Genomic DNA, 23,308 nt, shown 5'->3' with positions numbered 1-23,308 from the left:
TCGGTCAGTACGTCAGGTTGCCATGGAAACAAGACCTATTTACTGCGCATCTATTTCATGGCTTCATTTTCTCAAGGAATATGACAACAGGATTAATGAACTCCACAAGCTTATCTTCCACAAACATTCTATTATCAGTTGTCTGGGTTTAGAACCGCGGGATAAGGAAGTGTAGGATGCGACAGTGTTAGTATTCGATGTGGATCGGTGCAGCTAGAAGACACATACACGCATGCTCATTGGCTTTATTATCCAGCGCATTATCCTCTTGCTATAAATATCACGGACCCATTCACTACCTTAACGTCATTCTTAGAAAAATAGTCCTCCAAAAAAATCGAGCAAAGAAAACGTGTTTATTGTGATTCAGAGATTAGCGCGATGGGGTGGCACGTTGGGTAATGAATGGATCAAGTGTACTTATCACTGTGACGGAAGAACTGAAAAAAACCCATCTTCGTTAATCCAGGATGAGGTTCAGCATTCAGTACCACGACAATGGTACACTGCGTACAGTGACACCTCGCGAACTCGAACAGCATCAGCTCCCTCTATGCATCGATGTATCGCGTCTCATATCGACGCTCCGCTTGTCTCGAATTGCTGATAACGCGGCTCTACGGTATGTTTTGGACGGTTTCCAGGATTGAGAGTCGGTGACAATTCCCTGGAAGGAAGACATATAGCTTATTATTTTACACTACTTTACATTTTACCCATTTAATCATGATAAGGGGACAAACTTTATGGATGAACAACGTCTTTATTCAGGTGATGCGACGTTTCCATACAGAATCTAGAAGAATAAAGAAGTTTGTTCATCCAAAATGTTTGTCCTTATATCTGACACTCCGACTTCTAAAATGCCACGACAAGAAGTCATTTAATCCTTTAAAAAAATATACACACAACACGACTGATTAAAGCAAGTGATTGCGAGGTGAGGGAGAATGTCTGGTTAAAGGACAACTTAACGTATATCCAGATGTGACTGTATCACGGATGCGGGCCGGTGCAGGTGAAGATGAAAGGTGCTAGCTGAGTTTCTTTGTCAAAGACTAGTCTCACAGATCGTTCCTAATTACAAGAAGATTTCTTCAAAAAATCGACCTTGATGGGACTCGAACCCATAATCTTCGGCTCCGGAGGCCGACGCCTTATCCATTAGGCCACAAGGCCGTCTGACAAACACTGCAGTAACTCGACCAGTGATTGTTTATCGATTGACGTAACTCGTCACTTCCGAGTCAAAGGTAACTTTGCAGTTAACCTGGCATTGCTAATTGGCTCCGGCTACCGGCTCCAGGTCTCGCTTCAATGCTCACGCCGCCTCTTCATTGTTTGGGGTCAGTTATCCTCCACTGTATCACCAGCATTTGGAACCGCTTTACGGCCTTAAGGTTGGCGTCACGCTGAACACGCGGGTTCGATTCCCCACATGGATACATTGTCTAAAGCCTATTCCTGGTGTCCCCATCCCCGATATTGCTGGAATATTGCTAAAAGCGGCGTAAAACTAAACTCACTCACTCTGTTTGTATGTAGGAACGAGTAAAGGTAACTATGTTGTAACGTGTTGACAGGTCATCGGTTCCAGTTGGATGTAACATCGAACACGAATTCAATTAAGTATGTTTTGCAGCCCTTATGTTCAACATGATGCAGTTTTTTCACTAGGATTAGTCACACGTACCAAGCCCCGTGAAGATGCCGGGGTAGAATAGGTCTTCAGCAACCCATGTGCTTGCCATAAAAGGCGACTATGCTTGTCGTAAGAGGCGACTAACGGGAACGGGTGGTCAGGCTCGCTGACTTGGTTGACACATGTCATCGGTTCCCAATTGCACAGATCGATGCTCATGCTGTTGATCACTTGATTGTCCGGTCCAGACTTGATTATTTACAGACCGCTGCCATATAGCTGGAATATTGCTGAGTGCGGCGTTAAACTAACCTCACTCACTCACTCACTCACTCACACGTACCAGTCTGTTGTCAAGTACCTGCAATGTTACCGTGGAGCACACTTGAGTAATTCGGTTACTTTATCTGCGAGAAGCACCTAGAGCCCGCGGTACTTCCGGTGCGAGGAATGTCGGTTAATGAAGCTGGGATTACAGACGGAATAGGGCATTACATCATAACTCTGTCTGGAGATCCCAGCACATCAAACAAGACTATCACACAACACTAAACGGAAATAGCCGAGCCAGACAGCCGCTGCTGGAGAGACCTGCTGTAATATCGGTAAGATATTTACAAAGTTTACAGAAAAAGTAAAATGTATTAAGGAGACGGAAATAAAGTTGTTTTACATAAAATCACTCCAGCTGGATTTTGGAGCGGTGAGTGAGTGAGTAAGTATGTTTTACGCCGCTTTTAGCAATAATCCCAGAAAGCCCGGAAATGGGCTTCACACACCGATGTGGGGAATCGAACCCGGGTGTTCGGTGTGACGAGCGGATGCTTTAACCACTGGGCTACCGCCCCTTCTAGTGTGTGGGGTTGGGGGTCATGAAAATAACACAATAAAAGTGGGTCTGAGGCGTCGCTAAAATGTATTGGACCTTTTTTTTAGGGTAGGAGGAAGAGAAGACATAAAAAAATGACACACTTCTATTTTTTGCAATTAATTTCTTCAGAAATTACTAACGGGATCGGATGGTCAAGCTGGCTGACATTGTTGACATATGATCGTTTCCAATTGCGTAGGTCGATGTTCATGCTGTTGATCACTGGGTTGTCAACATGTGTAACAGACTCGATTATGTACAAACCGCGGCCATATGGCTGGAATATTGCTGGTTGACAAAATCTAAACCAAATGAAACTTTAGAAATCAACATTTAATGCAGTTTATAGGATAACCTAGCCCTACCACAGCTAATCCCAAATAAAAGGTGACGTGATCAGTTAAGTGAAACCACAGCTGGAAGCCTGGGACAATTAGAATCGCCAGGTCAACTACAATGTTCCCTTTGACTCTGAAGTAGTCACAGTGTGTGTTACGTCAATCGATAAACAATCACTGGTCGAGTTATTGGCCAGCCGTAATCAGGCGGCCTTGTGGCCTAATGGATAAGGCGTCGGCCTCCGGAGCCGAAGATTGTGGGTTCGAGTCCCATCAAGGTCGATTTTTGGAGAAAACGTCGTATTATGTTTCAGTTTAAACCACCCTCACTAAATATTCACAGCATTCGACAATGAAATGCAAACAGGACCTATCATCACCACGTGCTTATAACAAATCCACTACAGTAAGCCTAATAGTTTTATCGACTCGTGTCATAAAAGAGGACGTCAGGCTGATTTTGTAAAAATATCTATATTTAACAGTACTCTAGAATCTAGCCATCTGATTGGCAAGTGACCGGTCTAAACGTGTATCATGACGTCATACTGTTTAATAGGAGGTTGTCATTCAAGTTAAAATACAGACTGTCCAATGGCTCGAAATATGGCTCGGAATCTTTAGAGCTGATTGTTTGTGTACACCCCTCGTCCTTCCGTTACTCTGTGTAACCATCACCTTAGTGCTTTGCGAAAAGAGGCCCTGGTCATTTATTACAAGGCGGTTGGTACGTTGAGTGAAGGATGGGTAGATTGGGCTGTGGAATTGGTGTAAGGACTGCACTAAATTCCATTTAATTCAGTTTAAGAATGTTATATTATCCCTCCATTTTACCGTATCAATCATTGTGAATATAAATTAAAGTTATTGTTGAAAGCAACAAATTTACAAATTTGTTAAAAATCAACGTACATCTATCATGGGTTCAACAATAGAAAATCTGTTTTGAATAGTATGTGACTGTACACACTTATTGTATACTAATGCCAATAATGGTTGTCACCCCCTTCAATTTTTTTAATTGGAGAGGGGATGAGGGGTGGGGGGTGAGGTGTGTGTGGGGTTGTTGTGGGGAGGGGGGTGACAACCATTATTGGCATGAGTATACTATAAGCTTGTAGCCTCTCCTGAATAAAAGAAATTGAATTGAAGACTAAATTCACTGACCCATTAAAGTTTTCCTTCGTACGTCATTCTGTTTAACAATACCTCTCGTAAGATGAGTCTCGAGGGTCCTGACATCACATCCCAATAACGCAAGTCGATGCTCACGATGTCAATTACTGGATTATCGAGTTAATTGAGACTCGATTATGTACACACCGCTGTTGTATAACTGGAGCACTGTTGAGTATCGCGTTAAACATTAAACAGACTGGAGCAAATGCGTATATAGGACACGGGTAAATGCAAACACATACAGTGTGCTTATGGATCGAGATGTAGAATATAGTTCTGGAGGCTGGTAATATACCGTCCTTCAGATGTTTGATTGGTTGTTATTGATTCTGTGACCGGGTAGAAGGTTACTACGACTCAAACATGTGGACACGATATGTGATCTAGGAAAATTATAGTTCCAGTAATGCCATATATGATACTCAGGGTTTGAGTGGGTTCGTGACGTCGGTTTGAACAATACAAGATATATGTCACGTTATATCTGCTTCACGTGGGAAGAAAACCCAAGGGTCCTTGATGGAACCAGAAGCGCAAACATGGAGCTCACAGACCAGTTTACATAATAAAGGCGGACCGGGACTTGACGCCGCGATCATAGGATGCGGGCGCGCCCAAGGGACGGCACTCTGCTCTGAGTTATTGGTCTGCTGGCATACAAGAACAAGTAGCCGGTCCGTATTTTAAGTGTGTAATTATGTCGTATTGACATGTCATCGATTTCACTAAGCGAACATACATTTAGGCTACATCTAAATGTTTTGAGTGAGTCAGTTAGGTTTTACGCCGCTTTTAGCAATATACCAGCAATATCACGGCGGGGAACACCAGAAATGATCTTCACTCATTGTACCCATGTGGGGAATCAAACCCGGGTCTTCGGCGAGACGAGCGAACGCTTTAAGCACTTGTCTACCCCACCGCCCCCACCTGTTTTTGAAACCAGTCTGAAGAAGAAGCAATTTGTTTTTGTTTTGTTGTTGCTGTTTGTATAATTTTTTCGGGTTTTTTTTGGTCACAGCCCATAAATATTATGTTGACACTGAGATTGGTCTGAAACATAATCACACAAAGGTTTATAAAAGAAATCGACCTTGATGGGACTCGAACCCACAATCTTCGGCTCCGGAGGCCGACGCCTTATCCATTAGGCCACAAGGCCGCCTGATGTATGAAGCTTAAAACCACTGCCATCGATTGTTTATTGATTAGCGTAACCCACCCAGTGACACAACACAAAGGTTACATTGCAGTTGACCTGATGATGTCAAATGGGCTTGCTTCACTGATCGCTCTTCCTCCTTGTTCTGTGGGGGTAAGCTGTGTCTGGGTAGCAGATCTGGGTTCTGTGTCCTCCTTGTTCTGTGGGGGTAAGCTGTCTCCTTGTTCTGTGGGGGTAAGCTGTGTCTGGGTAGCAGATCCTAACGCTACCCGTATCCCTTGTCACTCTGTCACCAGGTATGGTTTTGTTATGATGAAGAATTGATCTGACGAAAGAACAAACATTATATTGTTCAGCAATAGAACAGGAACACCGTTCTAACGGAACTTTTTTCCGCTAGTAAACAAGATTCAGTTTGGTTATTTAATGCCGCGCAAAGCAATATTCCAGCTGTATGTAAATAGCTCTGTAATATTTCTGTAAAAAATCGAGTCTGGACCAGACAATCCAGTGATCAACATCATGAGCATCGATCTACCAACTTGGGATACGATGACATGTGTCCACCAAGTCAGCGAGCCTGACAACCCGATCCCGTTAGTCGCCTCTTACGACAAGCATGGGTTACTGAAGACCAGTTTTAGTGTACTTCGAATTAAATAGGTTGACGTCATGATGTACGTGCAGGGTGGCCACTGGACAATCAGAAAAAGATAAATGGTTAATTAGATTTATGGGCAATATTACCTTAGTTTCTTTTGATATCAAAGTAAGTAGATAAATGTTTCAAGCTATGCGGCATATTGAAGTAAACAGGTAGAAATGAAAGTTCCGTTGGTATACATTAGTTTCACTTTTATCGTCATATTTGTTTCTCACAGTCTGAAACATAACAATGAAGATTGCTTAAAAGAAACGACCTTGACGGGACTCGAACCCACAATCTTCGGCTCCGGAGGTCGACGCCTTATCCATTAGGCCACAAGGCCGCCTGACGCTCGGTGACTCGATCAGTGATTGTTTGCGTGGAATGCCGCCAATGGTTGGCCGGACACAATGAATATTTGACACAGCATTAAAGTTTCACAGCTTATACGTGTGAACAATTATTAATCACCACCGAAATCCAAAGGCAAGTTTCAAAATTATGGTCTGAACAAGCGATCTTAGCCTAGCATACTGTTCACCGCTCATCGCTCATTTTTACAGAATAACGCCATCTATATAGACATTACCAGGGCCCGCAAGGATCTCAGGTACATAGGCGCCCGACTCTGATATATATATAAGTATGACCTATATATATAAGATATATATAGATCTATAGGTCATACTTATATATATATCAGAGTCGGGCGCCTATGCTCAGATATGAAGCCATCGAACAACTTTGGGACCATCTTTGACGCCAAGTTCGAGCAAGAGATCCTCCTGTTCAACATCTTCAGGAACTGACGCAGGCACTCTACGAGGATTGACAGAGGACTGATGCTGAGAGTATGAGAAGACGGGCTGATCTTATCTGTGCGAAGGGTGGCTTCATCATATGGTCGCCAGTGGTTGTTCATAGAATTCAGTAAGTGAGAACCGGCTGACAATCATATTAGTTTGGTCTTCGTGACCATACTTTTATTGTTATTCACGTTTTCGTGTATTCCTCTTAGATTGCAAGTAAATTGTTACCAAATTTCAATATCAGTTTTATTTTTGTTTTAATCAGAGTAAAATATGTTACAGTTACCATTTTCGATACGCGGAATTTGGTTTTCAAACGTATACAACAACGTGTAGTGATCTGTACGATATTGTATAATATTGTAAACGTGGGCGGTGCTTGATTAATGTGTATATGACGCTAAGAGGCTTGGTCTGCCGGTAGGTGTCGCTCCACTGCTCCCGCTGATCCTTTGGGTCAATTGTGGTTTGGTTTGGGAAGGTAACCCCAACTATATCCCCCCCACCACCACCACCACCCCCACCACCCCACCCCCACCCCACCACCCACCACCACACACACACACACACACACACACACACCCGATAGACAATCAGCAGGTTAACGTAGCCCTTTCCAATAAAACAGCCCTTACGATGCACGCAGATATGCTGTCGGTTGACTAAAGTATTCTCACCTGCTCATCAGGTTGCCAGCCACCATATCATCTCCGTCAGTGAAGTACAGAGCTTACCAAACTCCAGATATATTTGGATCAATATTTTTGAAAGGTCTTTCATAAGTGAAATACCTTTTTTAGGCGAAGGTAACATACTCACTGATGATAACTATTTGTTTAGGATATTAATATCTATTTGACGTCATTTTACGTCTTAAAGTACATAGTACCTTAAGGTACACCCACCTACTCTATGACAAGTGGTAAACGTGACGCAATGTATTAATCCTGTATTACGTAACTGTCTGTAAACTAGGGCGTATTCACTACAGGGTAGAACCGAGCCTTAAGCACAGGCCCCTTTTGCCAGTCGATCACCCTTTACGATCCTTGAGGTTAGGTGTCCTTTTATGTCTCGTTCACGGCCCGTGAAGACCCAAAGTCAAAATCGGTCTTCAGCAACCAATCCTTGTCGTAAAAGGACGTGTAGCCGGGATGGCTGACATTGCTGATGCATTCACTAAATCAATGCTCTTGATGCCAATAACTGGATCGTCAAGTCCGAACTCGATAACCTACAGACTGCTGTCATGTAGCTGTAACACTGCAGAGTAGGACCATAAACAAAACAATGAAATCTAAGATAGTTGACATGAGAATGACTATTTGGTGTTTATATCAGGGGGGGTTTCACCTACACATTAAGGAGTTGGAAGTTATACTACAGCGTTCGCCTTGTAGATAAGTTGCTGGTCTGTTCTGAAGATTTGTTATATATTGCACTACATGTCATTCTGACACAGCAATGGACCTGCGTGAGCCATTGTTAGATCGCGAAGCCTTGACCCATTAGAGTCAAAAACTCCATCCCTGTGAAATTGTATCTTCCATCAACCATCGCATCCACCATTCACCTGCCTTGCCTGGTTGATCGCCTTTGCATTGCCACGATTGTCAGGAAGAGTGTTATAAAACACAGTTCTTTTTTGTTTATTAAATTGAGTTTGATAGTTCTTCGAGTCTGTGACCTTTGAGCTTGCCACCTTCATGAGTCTGTTTGACGTCGAGCCAGGGAGCATATACGATATAAGTCTGGTAGTCTCTTCAGTTTGATGGTCCTATTTGACAGAACGTGGCAAGGTACCAATGATGGGAGCATACCAGAATCTGTAACAAGGTCTGAGAGACCCTGACATCATACAGCCTTGACTATGGTTTTAGGGAAACAGTATGATACAGTACTATTACACCACGTGCTACTTTTTATAAGCAGATGCCGTCATGTAGTCTCGCTGCATTCTCAATGGGCATAATTACCTGGTTCTATTTCCCCAACGACTTGATGAAAGGTACCAAAAGCTCACAGGTCAACAGACTCGAAGAAGAATCTTCAAGAATTCGATCTAGTCTGTCCTTCGTCATCGTCTACATGTGCATCGACTAATGAATCCAGAATAACAATTAAAATCAATCAACTACACAGTCTATCACGTGATAGTCCATGTCAAGTGACACCCAGGATGTATGCCACGACGTGACGATCGAGCGTTGTCTTCCAAGTACAAAAACCAGTGAACGCAGAGTACCCACGTCGTGTCCACGTGGTTTCAAGGGCAAACGCTGAGACACATGATGTCATTCGAGTTCATCAATGACAGTACCTTAAAGGGACAATGAGCTCTGGTTTCTACCCGGCTGTGAAACATTGCCTACAAGCGAACGTTTGCTTTGTCCCCCATTTGCTGGCGACCGCAACTGAGTAGAAGAAGAGACTGGGCTACCGTCTATAAGGATAGCCAAAGTAAACTTAAAGGCATTTCTGAAGTGAATACGGGCTACTACCTGTCATCTATGAAAGGTTTGATATTACAAAAATCGCAATTTGATTTATTTGAACCTAAACAAACAGACCAAACGAACGATGGAAGCTTACCGATACCATTGATACATCCGATGGTTGAGCGTGCTGATCATTTGATACACCCTATGGTTGAGCGTGCTGATACCTTTGATACACCCTATGGTTGAGCGTGCTGATACCTTTGATACACCTGATGGTTGAGCGTACTGATACCATTCATACACCCGATAGTTGAGCGCACCGATACCATTGATACACCCTATGGTTGAGCATGCTGATACCTTTGATACACCTGATGGTTGAACGTACTGATACCTTTGATACACCCGATGGTAGAGCGTACTGATACCTTTGATACACCCGATGGTTGAGCGTACTGATACCATTGATACACCCGATGGTTGAGAGTGCTGATACCATTGATACACCCGATGGTTGAGCGTACTAATATCATTGATACACCCGATGGTTGAGCGTACTGATACCATTGATACACCCGCTGGTTGAGCGTACTGATACCTTTGATACACCCGATGGTTGAGCGTACTGATACCCTTGATACACCCGTTGGTTGACCGTACTGATACCATTGATACACCCGATGGTTAAGCGTACTAATATCATTGATACACCCGATGGTTGAGCGTACTGATACCATTGATACACCCGCTGGTTGAGCGTACTGATACCTTTGATACACCCGATGGTTGAGCGTGCTGATACCTTTGATACACCCGATGGTTGAGCGTACTGATACCTTTGATACACTGATGGTTGAGCGTACTGATACCTTTGATACACCTGATGGTTGAGCGTACTGATACCATTGATACACCCGATGGTTGAGCGTACTGATACCATTGATACAACCCGATGGTTGAGCGTACTGATACCATTGATACAATCTGATGGTTGAGCGTACTGATACCATTGATACACCCGATGGTTGAGCGTAATGATCATTGATACACCCGATGGTTGAGCGTACTGATACCCATTGATACATTGATACACCCCGCTGGTTGAGCGTACTGATACATTGATACACCTGATGGTTTGATATCATTGATACACCCGATGGTTGAGCGTACTGATACCATTGATACACCCGCTGGTTGAGCGTACTGATACCATTGATACACCCGATGGTTGAGCGTACTGATACCATTGATACACCCGATGGTTGAGCGTACTGATACCATTGATACACCCGATGGTTGAGCGTGCTGATACCTTTGATACACCCGATGGTTGAGCGTACTGATACCATTGATACACCCGATGGTTGAGCGTACTGATACCATTGATACACCCTATGGTTGAGCATGCTGATACCTTTGATACACCTGATGGTTGAGCGTACTGATACCTTTGATACACCCGTTGGTTGACCGTTCTGATACCTTTGATACACCCTATGGTTGAGCGTACTGATACCTTTGATACACCCTATGGTTGAGCGTGCTGATACCTTTGATACACCCGTTGGTTGAGCGTACTGATACCTTTGATACACCCGATGGTTGAGCGTACTGATACCATTGATACACCCGATGTTTGAGCGTACTGATACCTTTGATACACCCGATGGTTGAGCGTACTGATACCTTCGATACACCCGTTGGTTGAGCGTACTGATACCTTTGATACACCCGGTAAAAGGATGATAAAATTAGTATCCCTCTGCTGCAGTAACAGATTTCTGTGGATTTGTGAGATTGAGATGGATCCCATTTCCATGTATCATGGCATGACATATATATAAATGTATTTTTTAATTATGACCTGTCAGTATTAATGAAAACAGACATTCGATTTATTCTAGGCTAAAACATAAAAACCATTTTGTCAGTATATTGGCTATTCTATCAATTATCGGAGTGAGTGTGTTTAGTTTGACGCCGCACTCAGCAATATTCCAGCTATATGGCGGCGGTCTGTAAATAATCGAATTTGGACCAGACAATCCAGTGATCAACAACATGCGCATCGATCTGCGCAATTGGGAACCGATGACATGTGTCAACCAAGCGAGCCTGACCACCCGATCCCGTTAGTCGCCTCTTACAAGAATGGCCGGTTACTGAAGGCCAATATTCTAACCCGGACATCAATTATCGGACGCAAACTGAACTAGAAGATGAAGTTATCAATATCCCCGGTCCTTCTAAATCGGAAAAATTCTAAAAAATCGTTATTATTCCAAGAAAGGTTTGTGCGTACAACTGACATTATGACAGATGACTACAAACAGACTGAAACCATTTTATCCTCAGTTCAGCTTGTTAAATTTTAATTTTGAAGTACAGTCATTTTGAAGATTGATCGCAATGCTTCGGTGAAATTAAACCTTCGTTACTTTACCAACGTGACCTCAAAGATGCCTTCATTTGCTAATTCCAAGACCACGCTGTCACGTGTGTTTCATATTTGGTGACGATACACCCTTATAGTTTCTATCAAAAAGATGACAACTACGCATGTGGCGCAGCATATTTCGCGAACTAGTCACGATGTGTCTGTTATTATCTGGGTATATCACGGCGAAAATAACAATATGTGAAAAAAGATCCCGTCCAAGAAAATTGCGAGAGATCAGTGCCCCTTTAATAGCTCGCGTCGTCACGGGTGGATCAACGGGGCTCACAGTCCCATATCCATATTATTTCCCCCCGACTTTATTGCTACAGCTAAATATAGGGCCTATAGCAAGTCACAGGTTTACAATCTTTATATCCCATCTCACAAGGCACATTTCCATTTTAAATGGAGCGCTTCGTTGATTTGGAAAATATCTTTTGAGAAACTGATCTTTAGCCTACGGACGGATTCATAAAAACAAATTCTACACACATTAACGCCATGAAAATTTCTCTTTGTTAATCTGCATGAAGGACAAGCTCTCACTTACATAGATGGTGACAGATAATTTTTATATCAATATTTCAATTTATGATATCAAGCCAATATTGATATTTATGATATCAAGAAAGAAATAAGGATGCGAATAGATGTATACTGATATCAGGAATGGAATCAGGTGTTTCAACAGAGTAATGTTGATGTCATGGAAAGGGTTAACGATACTGTAATGTAATGTTGAATCATGGAAAGTGTCAACGATATCAGGAATGAATTAGATGTCATGGAAAGGGTTAACGTACTGATATACTGATATCAGGAATGGAATTAGGTGTTTCAACAGAGTAATGTTGATGTCATGGAAAGGGTTAACGTACTGATATACTGATATCAGGAATGGAATTAGGTGTTTCAACAGAGTAGGGTTAACGTTGATATACTGATATCAGGAATGGAATTAGGTGTTTCAACAGAGTAATGTTGATGTCATGGAAAGGGTTAACGTACTGATATACTGATATCAGGAATGGAATTAGGTGTTTCAACAGAGTAATGTTGATGTCATGGAAATAACCATATACTGATATCAGAATGGAATAGGTGTTTCAACAGAGTAATCAAGATTAACGTACTGATATTATATCAGGAATGGAATATCAGAGTAATGTTGATGTCACGGTTAGCGATGATATAAACTGATATCAGGAAACAACTAAGGATAGGAATAAAGAAATACTGCCATCAAGAAAATGTTTAATATTATCTGTATCACGGTAGATATATAAACTGCTTGGCAACTGACTGACTGACTGAGTTTGGCTTTACGCCGCTTTTAGCAATATTCCAGTTACATCACGGCGGGGGACACCAGAAATGGGCTTTACACGTTGTACCCATGTGGGGATTCGAACCCGGGTCTTCGGCGTGACGAGCCATCGCTTTAACCACTAGGCTACCCCACCTCCCCGTTTGGCAACTTCTTCCTGAATCAATTGTCTTCTGTTCCGGACATTTTTCAGTCGTATTGAGTCACATTCCATCTACGCTGAAAATTGCAGTTTCAGGATTAGTTGTGAAAACATTGGCTAAGATCTGTAACTTCTCTGGGAGGCATTTACAAGTTAGATTAGTAAGGAGGGATAACAATATATGGATGAACAACTTCTTTATTACGGTGAGAGTCGCGTTTCGGTGTCGGTTCTAATACCGTTATCATTTGCTTCATAATGGTGTTAGACCCTACACCGGTACCGAAAACGTCGTTCTCACTGTAATATATAGTATGACCAGAAATTATTGAGAATTTTAGGAATATGTTTAATTGGATTTCTAGTATAAACAACCTTGACCAGCTATCAAGTGCTTGGTTTCATTCAAGAGAGACAACTCCGTTAATCCTTTTTCATTAGTTTGTGAAGAGTTATCCCCCTTTGTTTACTTGCTAGCAGACGACATTTTCAGTGATCCTCAGTATGGATGATTTAGAGAAGAGGAAGTTGATTTTAGAGTATTATAACAAGGACATCAGATCAGCTAAAGTGATTTCAAGTAGAACAGGCATCCCTTTGTCCACTGTTTATCGTGTTTTGAAAAATATTGCAAATGGATATGGCATTGAGCACCAAGGAGGCGCAGGTAGGCCCAGAAAATTGACTGTCGGTGACAGGAGGCGGCTTGGTATTCTTGTTTCTAAAAACAAACGAAGGAGTTTAGAAAACTTAAGGCTGGATATGATTGATAGAGGAACTGTGGCTGTCTGTAAGGAGACAATTAGAACTGAGCTGCATGCAATGGGTTGGCAGAAAAGTCGAGGAATTCCATCACCGATCATGAAACCTGAACAAAAGGAGCGAAGGTTGAACTGGTGCTTACAGCATAGAAATTTTAACTGGGACAATGTGATTTTCTCAGATGAAAGTTCTGTGTGGCTGTTTCCTAATACACTGAAATTCTGGACCAAACAAACTGAAAACCTTTGTATCAGCGCCCAAAGTACAGTCCGAAATTTAACGTGTGGGGTGGCATATCTGTGTTAGGGGCAACGCCCCTCTGTGTATTTGAAGGGAATATGAACAGTGAGCGGTACACAGATATTCTCGAGGGACATTCACTTCCATCTGCTCACGTGTTCTATGGAAATTTTGGATTTACCAGCAGGACAACGACCCGAAACATCGTTCAAAGCATTCACAGGCCTGGTTTCGGACCCAAAATATGACATTATTAGATTGGCCAAGCTATAGCCCTGACCTAAATCCAATGGAAAATGTTTGGGGACTTATGAAGGAAAGTGTCAATAAGAAAAACTGACAAATATTGCTGAAATGAAAGAAGAGGTGGTCTGATATTGGGACAGCATGGACCACGACTTTCTAACTTCTTTGATCAGTAGTATGCCCCGCCGCATTGAAGCCTGCATTGCTGCCCATGGTGACTTGACAAAATACTAACTGTTCACCTGTCTTTGAATCTGGAGTTATGTTCTGCTAATATTCACATTTAATACGTGAGTAATGAGTGAAAAAAATATAAAAATTACAATCTTAAATTCTCAATAATTTCTGGTTGTACTGTAGTTGTTCATCCATATACATGTATTGTTGTCCCTACTGGCTAAGGCCTGTGTTGAATTCCCACAATCGATATTATAACTTATTTCCATACGATCGAGTTCTTCGTCACCAGTACTGGAACATGGCGATCTAGTAAAACCTGGTACACAACTAGACGTCTAGACTAACAACTAGTCTCTGAAATGAACATATTTTACAGAAAAAAACAGTTCATCATAAAAAGCAAATAGAGGAAAGGAGCCCTGAGACTTTCTTCATTGTGGAAATGTAGACTTGCCACATATTCTAGACTTGCATGGGCTTTCTTGGATACGTTTGTTTCAGGGTCTGTATGACAGGGGCTTGTAACGCTAAAACTGCCATCAAGGTATGTACTGTCACTAACGGGGTCTTCGCACTAAAAAGATAGTGCGAAGACCCCGTTAGTGACAGTACATACCTTGATGGCAGTTTATAGCGTTACAAGACCCTGTGGTCTGTAAGACAGAATACTAGACATCTACAATGTGTTGTTTAACGATGCTTCCAGACATTTGTATGACGTCAGTCTGTGTACACACGTCACACTACAGAGTAACTGACATCCAGCTATACAACTGGGATACAGTTATTTATCATCCAAAACTGTGTTCCACAGGAGATATCGCTTGTGTGAGATCAGACGATATCTCCTAGGAGATATCGTTTTGACAGTAGATTTTGCACAATGCCCTGACAATGCTATGATGTCATGAACTTGATGACGTCACAAAACTAATGAAGAGTGATTTTTGATGATAAATAGAATCTCACCCTCGTGTCTTCTGATATCAAATATATCAACACTCGTTGATAAAAGTAAAAATATCCTCGGCAAGCCTCGGATATTTGTTACTTTATCAACTCGTGGTAATATATTTGATATCAAAAGACACTCGGATGAGATTCTCTATATATACATCCACCAGGTTGTCGAACCTGACCACCCGCTGACGATAGTCGCCTCCTTCGATTGGTTCAAATTGTTGAAGACCAATTGTGAAGAACTTTGAATGTAATTAGACTGAATATTTCGAAGTTTAATACCATGAAGGCGCGTTTTGACATAGCACATTAACAATTTCGACCTTTACGACGTTTCTGAAAATGAAATGTTTAATTATGTAGTGGTTTAAACGAAGGGTGGAAAAGTTGGTTAATATCATAATATATATATTTTGTAAAAGGATAAATGACGTCGGGTATTGCGAATCGAGGGAAGACGGGTATATTGTAAAATCGGACAAAATTATTCAAAATTGCACGACAAATTATGTACAAAATACTTTTACAGGATACACGTATCTCATTCTCATAGTTGTCAGTTAAAATTAACTGCACCAACGACAAAGAATATATCACTAGAGCGAGCAAGTATATTCCTAATCTGATAAGATCTATTTGATTTAAAAGTTTCCGAGGCGGCTCTGATCGTATTTGGCACACGGCCAAACACTTTACGTCTAGTAGACACACAAAAAATGCACTCTTATACCCGAAGAAATCAATAAATATTACTTCTGTTTACAGTCGATCACGCCATGCATGTTATCATCTGGAAGTAGTGATATGTTATCGGATATGTTTGAGAGCTGTTATTGCTCACGACGGTCAAGTGCCTGCCTGGCTCGGTGCCTATCTACGAGTTGGACATGTCCACCAAATATAGACTCTGGTTCGTGTAATATCGCTTGAGGACAATGTGTCATTTCGAGTGGTTACTGGGTCAAGAACGTTGTTTGACCTGGTTTCGTGGCCCGGTTGGACCGCTGCTCCATGGAGTGTTATTGCACACTAACTTATGTGTGGTCACACATCGATCAGACAGAACGATGCAATGTTTTGGTGTGGGACACTTGACCATGACATATACCGCATATAGAACATGGTCAGACTGACCGGGTGTTGCCTTCAGCAAGGAAAACTTACCAGTATGTATTGTGACAAGTACAGCAGTACTGAATGGGCTAGTTGGAGTAAGAGAGGGAAATTTTCCTGGCTCAAAGGTCCTACCGATTCGCTAAAGTGACGTCAATGTTATTCTACTGATACGTTTATACACTGTACAGAACATGTGAGTCTTGTTTTACGCCGCTTTTAGCAATATTCCAGCAGTATCAATGCGGGAGACACGAGAAATGGGCATAAACACACATAGTGTACCCATGTGGGGATTCGAACACAGGATTTTGGATTGACAAGTGAACGCTCTAACCACTAGTCGACCCCACCGCCCTACACTGTAGATCCATGTTAACACTATAGTACAAGTATACAGCGCGGCCACACTTAGAAAGCAGTACGAAACTATATGAAGGGCAACAGAAAGGAAGTACCCAGTCTCACAGTAAAAATACAGGGCATGTCAACTGTAGGACAAATGTACATGTCGATATATTTTCTACAATTCATACGTATAGCCAGCGGAATGGCCAAGTAGTACTTTATATGCCAAGTCCCCGCTGTATCCTCAAGAACACATCAAATATCTACAGGATCAATGCAGTTTGATTAACCAAAAATTACTTCACGTCTTCAAGATGCCTGCTGTAGGTTAAACAACCATTACTTATGATCTAAATGGTAACTGTGGTATGGGTAAACAACGACGACCACCCGAACCCAGGTCTGTGGTTTGTTCTCAAAGACATTGCCTTGATATAACTATGATAGTGTTAGTACATCCAAACTCACTCGTTCGTCAAACGGGACCCTTCTGGGGTATCCAGGAGACGTATGACTCACTCACTCACTCAACAAATCACTCACTCACTCACCCTATTACTCACTCACTCTCCAACAAGGAGCTCCCACAAGTAGTACTGTTTATATCAAGTCATATTCACGATCGGAACAGAGGAATCACTACGTCACAAAACATTCTATTTTGTGTAGATTTTTTTCAATGATTTTAATGGCAATATTTACGTTCTAAATAGTTGTTAAATGATGCGAAATATTTCGACTCGACCATTTACAAATATGACTTAAATCGAAAATATGTGAAACATCGCCTTTGAAAAGTGGCATGCAAACTAATATATAGTTCACGTCACAACAAAGTCTCGCCACAGCCGTTGTTATCGTATTGTGAGTGGCGTGAGCTGTGTCGGACAGATATACTTATGCTAGAGACCGGTCATTTGATACAGGGGGAGGTGCGCGCGGGGGTGGGGGTGGTGGTAATGTACTGAAGTACAGAAAATAATGACCTTCTTCTAAACAAAATTAATATTTTAATGACCCTCCTATGTCCATTAAAAGACAAAATGCCAAGGCACTCTATATATTATTATAATGGGGTAGCCTAGTGGTTAAAGCGTTGGCTCTACACGCCGAAGACCCGGGTTCGAATCCCCACATGGGTACAATGTGTGAAGCCCATTTCTGGTGTCCCCCGCCGTGGTGTTGCTGGAATATTGCTAAACGCGGCGTAAAACCAAACTCAGTCAGTCAGTCAGTTACCCTCCCTCGATTCTAAATGAACCACCCAAAATCCCAGGTCCGATGCCCTGATTGCCAACCCCTCCCTTTGATCAATGAGTGTTACTTTATATTGTTAGTGTATTTTCTCCCTGATTCTGTTCTAACTTTGCTTCCTTTCGAGCTTATCCTTATTATAATTCATTACCGATACAACCGATCATTTCGGGGATTGGGATGGGAGTAAGGGTGGTTACCGTCAACAGTCAATGTTTAAACCATTCGTCACCACTCGCCCCTTTCCGCTATTCGGCTTGTCCCGGAATAACACGAGTTGATCACGAATGTGTTTAAACATATTTGGCTTTCATCAAGCGGCCTTGTGGCCTAACGGATAAGGCGTCGGCCTCCGGAGCCGAAGATTGTGGGTTCGAGTCCCATCAAGGTCGAATTTTGCAGAAAATGTCGTGTCGTGAAAATGTCGTATCATTATGTTACAAGTAGGTTTTCCTGTGTATACACAGTTGCTGGTGGTCTTTGGCGCTGAGAGACCCCTTATCGTCTCCTACTCTAGCATTCGTACCATGTTACATTTTGTAAATGACACTATATATCTAAAGGCAAGGGGCGGTGGGGTAGCTCAGTGGTTAAAGCGTTCTCTCGTCACGCCGAAGACCCGGGTTCGAGTCCCCACATGGGTACAATGTGTGAAGCCCATTTCTGGTGTTCCCCGCCGTGATATAGCTGGAATATGGTTAAAAGCTGCGTAAAACTGAACTCACTCACTCACTCTAGAGGCAAGATCAAATGTGTTCATATTTAATTGCCAGGTTCCGAGACTGGGTAAACAGTTTTTTTCACAGTAATTCCAAATAAATGATAAAATATTTGACAGTTCCCAGTGTCTATAATCCTTTCAACATAGATTCACGCACAATTTAGAAATCACATATGGTCTCTTACAGTTTTTCAGATTGTTTACTTTGTATTACAAGGCTGTACTTTTTTCGTATTGGGCATGTTTGCTAAGGTAGAGTGCATAAATGTCTGGCGACCTTGACACGCGAGCGCCATCTGGTGGCAAGGCGTTTTTTTGTCTGCTTCCTCGGTACAACTTGGGATCCCACATAGTGTGAGCCAGGAGACGCCATGGGGGTTCCATTGTTGTGGGCATGCGATGCTCATGTATTCCCAGAATGAGACATTTCATCATTTGATGTTTTACCTGCATGTTGTCATGTGCCCAGTTCAAGGTCGTGATGCATGTAAGTGCAGGGTATTTTTTTACAATCGGAACCTTCTGCCAAGGCTTTTTAACAATCGGAAGCTTCTGCCCAGGTAATTCTGTGGTTGTATATCTCTCAGTATCATCATGTCTGTTCATCAGTCGCTGGTGGTCTTAACAAAACTATCTCGTAAATAAGAGGCATGTAACGAAGGTCAAACATTGACCGTCCGGCAAAGGTGGAGTCCATGTTGCCAGTGACGTTTCCTCTGTGGTATTTCTGCCAGTAACTGTCTTTGGTTGCAGCGGTGATCAGTCTTCCCGAGGCAACCATCTTCCGGGGGGCAAAGGAGTAAATATACTTGAAAGGTCCAAGTTTTAATCCACCTTTACTACATGGGGATCTTGTCTAATACAGGCAAGCTATAACAATTGCCAAATAACAATTCTTTCTCTGTCAAAAGGAAAACAGTCAGGCAGTTATTGTCTGATATAACGTACAGAATGGGTACTAAGGTCATGGCTGTATCGGTGGGTGTACTTATGACAGTTTAACAAACATGTCAGTCCTCTCACATTGGACCAGTATCCATACCATCTCATCACCGTATAGTTAGACTGTATCACAGTCCCTGAACCTCATTACTGTCTCTTCCACCCAGCCCTTTCTGCAGGGCTAAAGCTCCCAGTGAAGCAAGTCTAGATTCCCCCAGGTTCTGAATCTCCCTTCTCACTGAGGCTCCGTTTCAATTAAAAAGGAATTAAAAGTATATATATTCAGAGACTAAGTAATAGTGAGTGGGGTGGTTTGGTGCTGACTTGAACAGTCTATTCCAGTTGTGTGTCTGCTTCATGTGGGAGAAAAGCCCGAAGTGATACAGTATCATACGTTTACAACCTTGTTGAAGCCCATGACTTCGGGTATTGTGTCAACAAACCTAGAAATATAATCGAGGCGAAAACATAATCTCCGATTTCTGAGCTGCCAAGGGACGCAACTCTGCACGGGGAAGACTGGGCTACCCCTGCCCTCAAGAATCACAAGCTTTTATGTGTTGTTTAGCGCCGCACTCTGTATTATTCAAGCCATATATGACGGCGGTCTGTACGTACTCAAGTCTGAATCAGACAATCCAGTGATTAACATCACGAGTACCGACCTACTCAATTGGTGACACGAGGGCATGCATCGTTCCAGGTCAGGGAGCCTGACCACGCAATACCACTAGTCGGTTATCTCCCATTTGACAGACACCCATTTGACAGACATTCAATTGACAGACACTGAACTAGAAGGTTAATTAGGGTAACACCTACGGGTATAATGGAACAGTCCACTGTCTAGTGAGTAGAGCAGGGTGAGCCTGAAACAGGTTCGTTACTGACAAGTTTTAATGTGGGTAAATAAAACTTTGTTGTGATTAAATGATTTCTCTTCTCAAAATTGATTTTACTATCAATTACTATCGAATATAAAAACAGGTTTGTCACTGAGAGGTTTGATTGTGTTTATTGATAGAAAAGTCCCCTCCCAATAATAGCATATGTACAACAGAAGTTAACTGAGAAAACGTTTTGTTGGAGAGATATACATATGTACATATTTGAAAACATTCTTATTTGCAGTAAATGAGACACCTGCATTGCCATGTAAGATACGATTAATACCGTTCAGTGTTCTAATTTTAACAATACTTTCTAAAGATTGTAACACTTTATGTTTTTGAGTAGTATACAATGGACATTCAAGGAGGTAATGAAAAACATTCTCACATCCATGGCCACATTGACATGATGTGTCATATTTTAATTATTTATTCTAAATAAATCGTAACTAAGTGCACTCGTCATATATCTTAATATTGTGTGCAAAACATATAACTTCAATTCTTTATTCCAAATGAATAATATTTAGGTTCACATTTTTCTATATTTGATTTATACGATACAATACGAAATGTTTATGAAAATAAATAACCTGTTAATAAATAAACTGTTTTTATATTGTAGCAATAAAAATTCAAATTACTGTCTTTTCGTCCGTCTTTCAAAATAAGAGCTTCAGTTTGGTCTTGTGTTTTTATTTGGACAATTCCATTATAATGTGAAGGTAACAGGTAAATTAGAAGATAATCTGTTCACTGAACCGTAAATGTTGTTGTTTTAAGGTGTCTGCGAACTGGCTGTCTGCGTAATGGGAGGATACCCACTAGTCGCTTCTAACAACAAGCATGTGTTGCTGAAGGCCTATTCCAACCGGGGTTTGTTTTATAAGAACTGCATAATAGCTAGAACTCTGAACGTGTACAGTAAGGAATTCATATCCCATGTTGGTGTTACTTTAAACTGTAGTCTTTGTAATGGCTTATTGACCAAAGACATAGTGTCCATAGGGACGGTGATGTAACCTCGTACTTAAAGCGTTCGCCCTTAGATCCGAGTTCGACTCCACACATAGGTACAATTTGTGAAGCCCATTTCGGATGTCCCTAGATTCAACGCTTAGTCTCTGAATACATCTAATTTTGATAGTAACAAATAAACACATTTTTATTATTTTATTTACATTTCATAAATTGAAAAGAAGCCCAAGTCAGATGGGAGACCCGAGGCAATCTAGACTTGCTTCATTTAGGGCTTAAGCAGTATTGCAGGGATGGCTAGGCAGAAGGGAAAATAATGTGGTTCAGGGACTGTGAGACAGACTATGATGTCCCCTGCGGTGATATTTGCTGGAGGATTGCAAAAACCGGCATAAAACCCTAATCACTCATTCATAGCGTCCATGAAGAAATAAACTTTTGTTTTGTTGCGTATCTCTTTAACCGTTATCACGCAGTAAAAAGAAGGCCAGCGCATGATTTCAAGTGTACACAAGTGAGTACCAAACGCTTGACGTTATACACCCTCACAATAACACTGTACCTTGACCCGCTGTGTTAGTAGGCCACAGCGATACATGATATACATTGTACCAGGTCTATATGGGGCGTTGTGAGACCCAGGCTAAGGAGGTCGTGATTCTAGAATGTTGTTGTTGTCTTCAGGGGAATGGACTGGCCATGTGGGGTGTGGACTGGGTATACTATTGCGGTGGGTGGGAACTGTTATTTGGTCGCTTACAGATTGAGAGATGCTCAGATTCAAATGTACAAATCTAGAGCCGCTAGAAGAACTGCAGTCTGTCTCACAGCCCTCCCTGCAATGCTAAAGCCCTAAATGAAGCAGGCCTAGATTTCCTCAGGTCTGAATCGTCCCAGGGGTTCTTTTTCAATTTAAATGGGTGTATTTGTTGCTATCAAATTTATATATATTCAGAGACTAAGCGTTAGTCTAGGACAGAGATCATATATATATAGTCTCTGGTCCAGAAGAAATGTACAAGAAGTTATCCGAAAATTCGTTTATCCGGACAATGTATGAGAAAACGCAAACGTCCGGATAAACCAGGTTCGATTGTAGTGTATGTTTACCTACAAGGGACAGGGTACAAATCATGATCAGGACTAGTTATAAAGGAGGGTATAATGTTTTGATATACACAATATAACAGAAACAATGCTATATTAAGGTCTAGTAAGGATCAAGACACAAATCGCCTTTGCTTGAACATGTTTACATGAATAGCATGCACTCTAATCCTGCCTGAAACCATAATGGACCTGTTGTGTAATGAGACGTGCGTGCACTGTAAACACCGTAAACTGTACTCATAGACTTGTAGGACCGGTCCAAATAACGCGACACGTTGAACTGGACCTGGGAATATCAATCTGAATTTATTGTGTTCAAGCTTTGTCTGTAACCGAGGCCGTGCCTCAAGCATTTGTCTTGCAGTATTGGAAAGGACGGCAAACACATTTATGTTAAAAAACAACATTGCCTATACGATATGTATAGTATCTTGGCTGAACCAAAGCACTGTGAACTGGATAAAACTGCCTATGACTAGGTGCATAATCAGGTAATCAAGTACATGTACATATTGCAGTTGTCTTAAATAAATCATGAATTAATAATTTCGCATTGTTATCGTATAC

General features: G+C 41.8%; 5 non-coding genes across 5 annotated transcripts; 2 read left to right on the top strand and 3 right to left on the bottom strand.

The window, feature by feature from the left end:
• Positions 1-1,106: 1,106 nt before the first annotated feature.
• Trnar-ccg lies at positions 1,107-1,179 on the bottom strand. Its single transcript has one exon. It is a non-coding gene; the product is annotated as a tRNA-Arg (tRNA).
• A 1,881-nt stretch (positions 1,180-3,060) lies between these two features.
• On the top strand, positions 3,061-3,133 carry Trnar-ccg. Its single transcript has one exon. It is a non-coding gene; the product is annotated as a tRNA-Arg (tRNA).
• A 1,986-nt stretch (positions 3,134-5,119) lies between these two features.
• On the bottom strand, positions 5,120-5,192 carry Trnar-ccg. Its single transcript has one exon. It is a non-coding gene; the product is annotated as a tRNA-Arg (tRNA).
• A 916-nt stretch (positions 5,193-6,108) lies between these two features.
• On the bottom strand, positions 6,109-6,181 carry Trnar-ccg. The gene has a single exon. It is a non-coding gene; the product is annotated as a tRNA-Arg (tRNA).
• A 12,238-nt stretch (positions 6,182-18,419) lies between these two features.
• Positions 18,420-18,492, top strand: Trnar-ccg. Its single transcript has one exon. It is a non-coding gene; the product is annotated as a tRNA-Arg (tRNA).
• Positions 18,493-23,308: the final 4,816 nt, after the last annotated feature.

Source organism: Haliotis rubra, unplaced genomic scaffold, assembly GCF_003918875.1.
Source record: "Haliotis rubra isolate DU_JTF1 unplaced genomic scaffold, ASM391887v1 Scf192, whole genome shotgun sequence".
Classification (NCBI taxonomy): domain Eukaryota; kingdom Metazoa; phylum Mollusca; class Gastropoda; order Lepetellida; family Haliotidae; genus Haliotis; species Haliotis rubra.
Note: the sequence above shows the minus strand (reverse complement) of the source record. Positions and strands in the feature narration are given on the sequence as shown.